This window comes from Pogona vitticeps, chromosome 2, assembly GCF_051106095.1.
Source record: "Pogona vitticeps strain Pit_001003342236 chromosome 2, PviZW2.1, whole genome shotgun sequence".
In the NCBI taxonomy this organism is placed as follows: Eukaryota; Metazoa; Chordata; class Lepidosauria; order Squamata; family Agamidae; genus Pogona; species Pogona vitticeps.
Genome location: NC_135784.1, coordinates 82469517 through 82481201, shown reverse-complemented (window position 1 = coordinate 82481201; position 11685 = coordinate 82469517).

The window sequence follows — 11685 nt, the reverse complement described above, 5'->3', positions numbered from 1 at the left end:
GCTGTCTTCATTGCTCTCTGGACAGGAACCCCACAGAGGTTTGTTGGGCATGCAATGATACTACTTGGCAAGTAATGTAAGTTCCCAAAATTCTTTTTCATTATCTGGCATGTGGGAAGACTTTTGACATGCCCATTAGCATGAAACTACTTAATAATAGTTCTTACATGTCTCAGTTTCTATTATCTTCATCCAATCCAAAGGAGAAATAGTGGTTGATTGAACACCTGAGCCTTTTTTAGCCAAACACTAGCCAGGTTTTCATAGTAATACACTACACTGGCATTCAAAAACCAATACACAACGGAAAAGAGTTATCAAAGTGCTAATAGCTAAGAAAGTCCACCTCTTTTTGCATGGAATACATGTGTTTTGGATATCAGTAATTCATAAGGTCACCATAAGTTGGAAGCAACATGATGGCACATAACCACAAATATGTTTTTCATCTACTTTTTAATTTTGTGTGCTGGTATTCTTGTCATTGAGAGTCAGTGTGATGTAGCGCATAGTGTGTTGGAGTGGCACTCAGGACATAAAGGTTCAAATCTCTTCTTATTCATGGAAACTCACTGGAGGTGGCAACACTAAAACACTTCTTAGATATCTTATGTACCTTGAACACTCTGAAAACACTTGTCCGTGTTCTTGGACTACAACTCCCAGTAATCCTGACTAACACAGCTGGTGGTGAAGGTTTCTGGGTGTTTTAGTCCAAGAATATCTGGGGGGACTCAAGGTTGGGAACCACTGGTCTAGACAAATCCAGTTCATCAAGTCACATCTGGAGTCTTGTCCAGAACAAGTCAACAGAGTAGGATTTAGTTAATTTTTAATTAACACATTAAGGAAAGACAAGATTTAAGTGTTGTGCCTACTTGAACACACAATGCAGTGCAGTGGATGGACATAAGGGGCCTGGGATCAAATCCCCACTCAGCCATGGATGCTCACTGAGAGTGTGGAACTGGTAAAACCACTCCTTAAATATCTCACTTTGAACGATCTATCAGGTTCTCTATAAGTCAGTTCCGACTTCATGGCACATAACAACAACTAGACATAATGTATCTTGTACCATAGTCAATAGATTTCATTATATATGAAAAATATATAAAATTGCAGTTGTGGCCAGGTATATGTTGGAACCACAAAACAAAGCATCCACACCAGAATCAAAGAACATGGGAGACACTGCAGACTAAAACAACCAGAAAAATCTGCAGTAGCTGAACATGCCCTAAAACAAACTGGACATGAAATTCTATTTCAAAATATCGAAATACTGGACAACACCAGCAATCATTACATCACACTGCACAGGGAAGCCATTGAAATCCACAAGCACCAGCAGAACTTCAACAAAAAGAGGAAGGTTTCAAACTCAACAAAACTTGGCTCCCAGCTCTCAAAAATACAGAGTGCAAAAGGTAAACAAACTCTACCCAGCCACAAGGGCCAAGGATCACTACACACAACACCCATCAACCACAGTGACAGATAATCTCTCCTTCCTATCACAACAATACACCCACAAGAACACACACTAATCACCCATCTACAGAAAAAGACAAAAGCCCATCTCACAGCCATAAATACTCCACTCCCAAGCCCACTACACCAGAGCACAGAGTGCTGTCCTCTGAAGATGCCGGCCACAGAGACTGGTGAAACGTTAGGAAGAATAACCTTCAGAACACGGTCAAACAGCCCAAAAAACCCACAACAACCATTTTGCTCTCTGTTTTCTGGTCTCCTGACACAACTGAAAAAGAGCCAGCTACATGAATTGCCCCCCTGCCCATTCAGTCCTTATCCCCTTTCTGAAAATCTGCTCCCAGCAATTGAGGGGCCCCTTGACAAAGGGGGGGGGTTGTTTGCTGCAGGCTGCAAAGGAAGGAGGGAGGGAGGGAGGGAGGGAATGGAAACACAATGAGAGAGGAGTGTGTAACTTTTCCACACAACTCACTGTGTTTTTTTTCCTGTAGAGTGTACACATATAAACACACCCAACAGCTTCCCTCATTGTGGGTATAAAAACCCGTGTTATGAGAGGACCACACAGTGTGAAGAGGATCACTGAATGGTCCAACAGAGGTGGCAGAGCTTGGGGAAAGGGGTTGTGTTTCTATCATTTATTGCTTCCTTGCTTTGATTCACTTCCTTGCTTTGATTCACTTCCCCAAAAAATTCATATTCCCCCAAAATATCTCTGTCCTTTTTGCTTAAAAGGCCTGATGGATGTCGTTGCAGCCCTTAGTCCAGCTAATAGGCTAACAGTCCTTCTCATATAATACTAGCGAGGTTTTCTTTTTGACTTTATGGATAAAACAAAGTTGCAACAGCATAGAGTGATCACAGGGCGGCACTAGAAGAACAGTTTAGATGCCTTCAACATTCACTGCAAGTGCCTGCCTCCGAAGTCTAAGTGTCTCCACCTCCCCACCCGCCATCCCCAACATCACATCACTAGGCCAATGTGACAATTTAGAAAAGCAAAATTTGTGTGTGTGTGTGTGTGTGTGTGTGTGTGTGTTGGGGGTACTCCTTTCAGGACTATATGTTCCTCTACTGGTGTGTGTGTGTGTGTGTGTGTGTGTGTGTGTGTGTGTGTGTGTGTGTGTGTGTGTGTGTGTGTGTGTTGTACGAGGCCTAGAATTGCTTAGGGGGAGCTAAAATATGGTGAAAGTGCTCCTTCATTTCCCTGCAGCCATTTGAAAGAACATATCTATTTGGGATGGGGGCACAGAGTAGGTGCAGCTTTAAGCCTGGTACAGGCCAGAGGTCTCTCCAAACCTCTGGGATTTGCTCACTCCAGCACTGTTGCACAGTGTAACAGGTATTAGAGTTTCACATACTTGTACTTTATGTATAGAAAAATTATTCCTGTATAGGAAAAGTTATAGTGCCATTTAACATGGGACTAAATAACTGGCAAAACTTGATAGAATAAAGACAAAACACAGGTGAACCTTTCTGGTGAAGCACGAAACTATAAAAACCTGCAGAACACCCCACCAGCCTACTGGGGACAGCGTTAAATAAGATGTTCTTCCCAGATGCTTGGGAATTTTCCCAGTTTCCTCCCCTCTTTTTCCACACATTCCCTATCCTGCCATCCAAGCCCCCCCCCCCGCCAGTGATTCCCCAGTGGACTGCTCCTTTTGAGTCGCATTCCAGTCCTCTGCCTCACAGTCATTTTTTCCCTCTGAATTTGCAAACCAGATGGGCAAACAGGGGCCAATTCAACTGGATCTGTTAAAGCGACAGCATCATTCCTGCTGAAAGGTACAGTTACATTTTAGGGAAGCACCAAAGAGAATGGCAACTCACTTTCCATCTTGTTTTAACCTTAAAACCCCTCCAGGGAGGAAGGGAGATGAGACTGAAGACCCACAATATGCCTGAGGATTCATTTCCAAGCTAGTTATCAGCAAACTCTGGAGGTTGTGCCATCTGACCACCAGTAAATGAACTAACAAAGATCAGCATACCTGCCTAGGTACAGTCTGGTTTGGCATGAAGGCTCACATCCTCCTTCTGTCTTCCCTTCCTTTTGGAGTTCCTTCCTTAACTGGGTTAGCAGACACCCCATTCCACCACCTCCTCCTGCTCAACGTTTGTCTCCCTGCAGCACTGGAGCAATGGGCCTAATAATACTACAGCTGGATACAGTCTCTCACCTGGCAAACTGCTGAAAAAATATCCCCCCTCCCGGCTCTGTGGAGTCACATTATGTGGTTACTTGAGTTGTACATAGATTCTGAGCCTGTTTACATGGATTGTCCTTGTGCTTCTTTTCACAATGAATGGGTCCAGTAGCAGTTCAGCTTCTGTCCTAACTCCTGCCTGCCCTGCCCCTGTGACATCTCATAAGTACCTCATCAAACGACAAATCCTAAGTCTTCAGAGGATGCAGATATGAGAGTTAAAATGTAGTATCAAACTAATGCAGTCCTTCAGTATGGTAGACTCTACAAAAGGAGGGATAAAGGAGAACAAAAGAAGTTTGTTTTGAAGTTTAATTTGGCAGTGCTAGCCTTAAAGGGGCTTGGGGTCCGGAACCATCCGCTCTGGTACAAACCTGCCTGACTGGAATCTCTGTTGAGAGGATTTCTCTCTGTGGAAGAAAGTTGGGTGACCACAAAAAGTGCCACTTCCACAGTGGAAAGCCCCCACCCCACCCTTTCAGCAGTCCCTTCCTTTGTGGCCTTTAGTTCCCCTTTAAAATGCTGCTGCTCATTCAAGTGTTCTAGAAACCTCCAGCAATTTTCTTGCTAGGCCGAGCACATGCTAAGCTTTTGATATCTATTGCTGTTTTTATTGTTGGGTTTTGTTGGGGTTTTTTTTTGTGCCTTAGCTGTTTCGACTGTTTTAAACAAATATATTCATTTGATTTCTTGTACAGAATTTAAAATGGTGCATGGATTGAATGGTAGGATGCAAATGTTTAAACGATCAGACACACTGCAGTTCATTATCTCCATCCATCGTCCCACTCATTGACTGTCCTTAGTTAGGGGGAACTCCTTAATAGGTGTGATGCCCATCCAGCAATGTGACAGAGTTGGAGATTGTGAGGCTGTGCCTGTGAATAGAATCTTCAGATCATAAAGGCCTGAATTCTGATCTCTTGGTATAAAGACAGAAACAGCTTACACAAGATTAAACAGCATCCCCAGATTGTTCAAATAGCGTTCCACCCACAGTGTCTCCAGCAGGCATTTTTCTGAACTTGTGTCACCCCACTGCTCAAATGTATGCTGAACTGTCTTTTTTAAATGCCTAGTTCACAGTGATGAACAGTTAGGCCTTGGTTCTGGAAATCTTAGCTCTGGAAATCCTTGGTTTCATGCCTGAAGACCATCAGGGCAGGAGCTCACAGCCACATAATCGCTGCACTACTGGCAGCTTCTATGGTCACTTCAGCAACTCAAATGTAAAATATAATTCCATTAAATATTTTCAGTTATTCCAGTCCATAATATTAAATACAAAATGTATTTGACAAGATAGCGTTACAGATGTTGAGACACTTTGACAAAAAGATTTACTTACTTACTTACTTACTTACTTACTTACTTACTTACTTACTTACTTACTTACTTACTTACTTACTTACTTATTTGGCTTTTATACCACTCAACTGGCTGCAAGGCCACTCTGGGCAATTTACACAGGCAAGCCTGTATAATTCCTGTACTGTACGTATCAACTGTATAAGGGACGTGGTGGCGCTGCGGGCTAAAGCGCAGAAGCCTGTGCTGCAGGGTCAGAAGACCAAGCAGTCGTAAGATCGAATCCACGCAACGGAGTGAGCGCCCGTCGCTTGTCCCAGCTCCTGCCAACCTAGCGGTTCAAAAGCATGCAAATGTGAGTAGATAAATAGGGACTACCTTGGTGGGAAGGTAACAGCATTCTGTGTCTAAGTCGCACTGGCCATGTGACCACGGAAGATTGTCTTCAGACAAAACGCTGGCTCTATGGCTCGGAAATGGGGATGAGCACCGCCCCCTAGAGTTGAACACGACTGGAAAAAAATTGTCAAGGGGAACCTTTACCTTTACCTATGTATCAACTGTGCTGAAGTAAAGGAAAATATGCATCACCCAGAAATTTGTCATTCCCAAGTGCAGTTAAAAGGTGGGCTATGGGTGACCACTTCTTACATTACTGTATATTTATACCACAAATTGGGGAATTAACACTTATACAGAAAAATATATACTTTCCTTTCCATAATAAGCAACAAGAAACTTCAACAACAATTAGGAAATCTCTTGCCAACCTCTTCCAGATTCACACTCATCATCGGTTATTCAGATTATGCAACCATAGCTGTAAAGGAATCACAGGAATTTATAGTCCATGTATATTAGTACATACTGCATTCCAATATTTCTCAATTTTATTACACTGTGAATCTGAAAAAAGGTTACTGATATTGCATTGCATATGCGCAGTAATAATCTTGTGACAATTTGAACTCACACAGTGATTTTACAAAGGCCCAGTCTCCATACATTGTGGCTTGCCCAGTTCTGAATAAAATCTTTGGTCCAAAATCCACTGTTTGTTCTCCTGTTGCACAGCTGGCAGCAAAACCTTTCAAAAGTTGTTATTAATTAAAATGACTCTTACAGTTTTGGAACAGAAGAGTTCTTGCATCAAAAGTCTGGTATATGTGCCAAAACCACTTCTATTTGTTTTTATTTGTTTGTTTAATTTTTAACAGGGAGAGAAGAGAAATAAAACAGAGTGGTTGGCTCAGAAAAGATAGAAACAAAACATTTGTTCAAACACAATGTTAATTTGCCGCAAATTTTTGAAGGCAATGAAATAGAGTTTGATGTCTTTGGCAGAATATGGGGGTTACCATTCCTTATCCATGTGTCACCTCAACTGTGAAATCAGATAGTGATCTTAGAGTTTAAGAGTTCGTCCATCAACTGGCTCAGTCTCCCAACTCATGTGAGCAGCATGAAACCTCGCCCACCAGACCTAGAAGAGATAGGAAGTCATTGTGCTGAACACACAACATTTCTGTGATCAGTAGATATGATGATGATGAGGAGGAGGAGGATTTCACTTCTGGAAGAAACACACTTCAGTGGTCCCCATAGTCATTGGGGCTTTGGGAACAATATCACACAGTACTATAAGCAGTTGCAGATCTCAGAAATCACACTACCATCTGTCTGTAGGCATCCTTCAGTCTCAAGAGACTATGATAACATGCTCTGAATAGAGGTCTTGGAACAGCGTCTAGTGTGGCTGAGAAGGCCAATACGAGAGTGACAATCCCTTCCACACTGAAGACAAATACAATCTGTCCCATGTCCAGCTCCCTGATTTTGCTGGTTTTTCAAGACTGCCTCTTTGCCTTGGCCTGCTGAACAAGTGCCTCTTCAAATTGGGAGAGGCCATGCTGCACTGCCTGCCTCCAGGCTGAACACCACCATCAGAGCTACAAAAAAAGCAGTATTGGGAACAGCATACATACTGTGTTGATATTTAAAAGATACTTAGGTTTTTGGTTAAGACTTGTATCTGTTATGTAATAGCAGTCCATGATTTTATAATCTGACTGTGCCTGGAGTTTTTTAAAACAACAACAACCTGTCAGCCTCTAAAAAACCATGGGAACATCAGGTAAATAAGGTGTCAAGATCTTGTGGGATTTCCGGATCCAAACTGATAGTCGCCTTGAACATAACACACAAGACATAGAAGTAATAGAACAAAGAAATGTCTGTATCATTGATATTGCAATTCAAGGGGATGCCAGAGTTGAAAATAAAGAACTGGAAAAACTAACGAAATGCAGAGACCTGGCAATCAAAATGTCTCCCATGTGGATGAAACACACTTCAGTGGTCCCTGTAGCCATTAGGGCTTTGGGAACAATATCAAGACATTTCACACAGTATTATATAAGCAGTTGCAGATCTCAGAAATCACACCATCAGAGCTACAAAAACCGACAATATTAGGAACAGCATACATACTGTGCCAATATTTAACAGATACATGTATCTGTTATAACTTGTATCTGTCATATAATACCAGCCAATGTCTTCATAATTTTGACTGTGCCTGGTGTTTTTAAATAATAATTGCATGTTATCAAGTCAGTTCAGACTGAAGGTGACCCCTTTCCAGGGCTTTCTAGGAAGACAATGCACAGAAGTAGTTTACCATTCCCTTCTTCTGGGTGCACTCTGGGAACACTGTGCAGCTTGCCCAAGGCCACGGTGGATGGCTGTCCTCGTAGGAGGCACAGCGGGGAGTTGAACTCCTAACCTCTGGCTCCACAGCCAGCTATCTAAACCACTGAGCTCTCCAACCAGCTATAAACATGTTAAGCAGAATGCATTTTACAAGCACAGCTGCAGATCTTGTGACCATGCAAAGTGTTTCAGGCCAATATATGTATCCATAGTGTTGTTTGCATAGTTATGCTGTAAACTTCCCAGAGTTGTTTTTTAGTGTTATGGGGCAGTATATTAAATCAAGACAACAACAACAACAACAACAACAACAACAACAACAACAACAACAACAACAACAACAACAACAACAACAACAACAACAACAACAACAACAACAACAAAGGTCTGCCTGGATTTTGGTTAATAAGGATGTTGGGGAGGGAAACAGGATTATATGATCACTCCTGATCCTCCCTCAGGTCGAATTTCTGAACAGAGCTATTGAAAAGATGGAGCATCTAGGTACATGTGTCAGTAGAGGAATAATGGTGGGAGGAGACCAGCTGCTCACACCTGGAGGCAGCTATGGGTCTCTTCCTGCAGTGCTATCAGGGTATAAATGTGATCATGCCCTCAGTCAAAAGGGAAAACAAAGCTCCAGTACCACCAGCTCTATCCACTGTTTGCAATAGGTTTTGCAGCAGGCCACACATTCTGCAAATGATCACATTTTGTTATTTATATGAGTGTTAATATGAGTTCTATCAAATCCAGCAGCTCAGGCTAAGAACTTAGATGGAAAGCAGCCAGGTTAATAGCCCCACAAATTTGCTGACACCATGGAAACTCACTAGTAGTGATGGGCCTTCTGTGTTTTAATTAAGGACCCAAAATATGAAGGAGTCTCTCTCTCTCTCTCTCTCTTTCTCTCTCTCTCTCTCTTTTCCATTGTCTATTTCGATTGCTGCAGCATGCTCTATATGGGGCTGCCTTTGAAAATGGTTTGGAAATTTCACCTAGTTCAAAATGCTGCAGCCAGATTGCTGACTGGAGCTGGCTATATAGGCTGCCCCCCTCCTTACAGTCATTCCACCAGCAGCTGAAAACCTTCCTTTTGAAGTTGGTTTCTAACCTCTAACCTTCCGGGACTGATTTTTTAGAAGCACATTTTTATCAATATATTTTTAAAGTCGTATTTTATATTTATTTTAGCTTTTTAAACTTACAATGTTTTTAGCATTCTTGTGGTTTAATCATATTTTAATTATAATTGTTACATACAGCACTGATGTTACCTGTCTGTCATGGGTTTGGAGGGAAAGTTCCATCCCATGGGGAGTGGAAGGCGGGACATCAGGAGGTGGGGCTGTACTGTATATATATGTGGAGCGTGTGTGGAGAAGTTAGAAGAAGCTGGAGAGGAGCTGAGAGAAGAAGCTGGTGTGGGAGTCTGTGTGTCAGACAGGGTACTACTGTGTGTCAGTCAGTACCAACCTGATAGGTTCAGGTGTCTGTATGGGTAGCCAGAACTGATAGGTTCAGGGTCTGTGCTTCAAGTTAAGTGTTCTGTGTGAACCAAACTGTGTGTATGTATGATTGAGACTAAGCCACGTTACTGTATCCTATTCATTTGATCATTTTATTTTCCCTGTGTGTTATGTAAATAAACCTTGTTCTTTTATTTGTTTAAAAATCCATCCCTGGTCTGTGTGACTTCTTATAGGGAATGGTTGGTGGCAGCTTAGTGAAACTGTGGCATATCCCAGTAGGTCTGGGTTTGTCACATTGATTTGTCAACCCCAGACCTACCGGGATATGCCACAGTTTCACTAAGCTGCCACCAACCATTCCCTGTAAGGAGTCACACAGACCAGGAATGGATTTTTAAACAAACAAAGGAATAAGGTTTATTTAAATAACACACAGGGAAAATAAAATGATCAAATGAATAAGATACAGTAACGTGGCTTAGTCTCAATCATACATACACCAGGTTGGTTCACACAGAACACCTTTAAATAAAGCACAGACCCTGAACCTATCAGTTCTGGCTACCCATACAGACACCTGAACCTATCAGGTTGGTACTGACTGACACACAGTAGTACCCTGTCTGACACACAGACTCCCACTCCAGCTTCTTCTCTCAGCTCTCCTCCAGCTTCTCCTCCAGCTTCTCCTAAACTTCTCCACACAGGCTTCACATAAATATACAGTACAGCCCCTCCTCCTGATGTCCCGCCTTCCACTCCCCATAGGATGGAACTTTCCCTCCAAACCCATGACAGACAGGTAACATCAGTGCTGTATGTAACACCTCCCCTCTTTATAAGTTGTTTTGTAGGGGGAAAGCTAACGTGCTTTTCTCCAAAAAACAACCTGGATCCAAAACATACAAAACAGTTATACATTAACATACAATACCATACTTACTTATACTTACACTAGGATAACCATATCAATTAGGCATTTAAACATTTACCATTTACAATACATCAAGTTACCTTTATTCATACAAACCAAGCATGTTTAATAAACAAGTACATTTAACCTTTGGTCACCAAAATATATACATAGTCCATGTTTCTTTCGCCGTCTTCATTCTTCGGGTCTTCTTGACAAGGCGTCAGCAACACAGTTCACTGACCCTCTGACCACCTTCACTTCAAAGTCATAGTCTTGCAGGTTTAAAGCCCACCTCATAAGTTTACTATTGTGGGTTTTCATTGTCTTTAACCATTGCAGTGGTGAATGGTCAGTGCACAGAATAAAATGTCTTCCCCAGATGTAAGGCTTGGCCTTCTGGATCGCGTAGACTATGGCCAGGCACTCCTTTTCCACGGTTGCCAAATGTCTCTCACCTTTCTGGAGTTTCCTACTCAGGTAGGACACTGGATGCTGGTCACCATTTTCATCCTCCTGGCAAAGAACTGCTCCTACCCCGCTGTTAGACGCATCGGTGTAGATGATGAACTCCCGGTCGAAGTCTGGAGCACGCAGCACTGGATAGTTGATGAGGGCCTCCTTCAACCTCTGGAACGCCTCCTCGCAGTCACTGGTCCACGGGATGCGGTCATCAGCCTTCTTCCTCGTCAGATCGGTCAGCGGAGCCGCAATCTCGCTAAACCTCAGGATGAACTTTCTGTAGTAGCCCACCAACCCAAGAAATGATTTGACCTTTTTCTTGGTGTTGGGTCTAGGCCAATCACGAACGGCTTCTATCTTGGCCTCTAGGGGTTTGATCACTTCTCCCCCTACTATGTGACCCAAGTATTTTATTTCTGGGCTACCCAGCTGCAGTTTGTTCTCTTTGCAGAGCCTAGGCCAAAGCACTTCCTCCCCTGGGTTAAAGTGCCTCTCCCTGGCTTCCTGGTCATCCCAAGCTTTCTTTCTGACCTTCTGAGCTTGCAGGTTTTCTGCTGCTAGCTCTAGGTTTCTCTTTAGGTCATTCATCAAGGTGTCTATATATGTCACAACGTCTTGTGGGTCATCCTGGGTGATCTGCTCCCAATTTTGTTTGATCAAATCAAGGGGCCCTTTCACCCTTCTCCCAAATAAAAGTTCAAACGGACTGAACCCGGTACTGGCTTGTGGTACTGATCGATAAGCAAACAAAAGGGATTGCAGCTTCTGGTCCCAATTGTTTGGATTCTCTGCCAAGTAAGCCCTAATCATGCGCATTAGAGTCCCATTGAACTTCTCAGTTAACCCATTACTTTCAGGGTGATAGGCAGTGGTTTCCTTGTGCTTAATTCCACAGATTTGCCATAAGCGTTTCATGAGCTTCGATGTGAACGATGCGCCCAAATCTGTGATTATTTCTGAGGCAAATCCCATCCTGGACATATACCCCACCAAGGCATCTGCCACTGTGTTAGTTTCAATGTTAGTCAAGGGAATGGCTTCAGGGTACCTCGTGGCATGGTCCACAATGGTGAGAATGAACCGGTTCCCCCTCTTTGTGGCCTTAGGC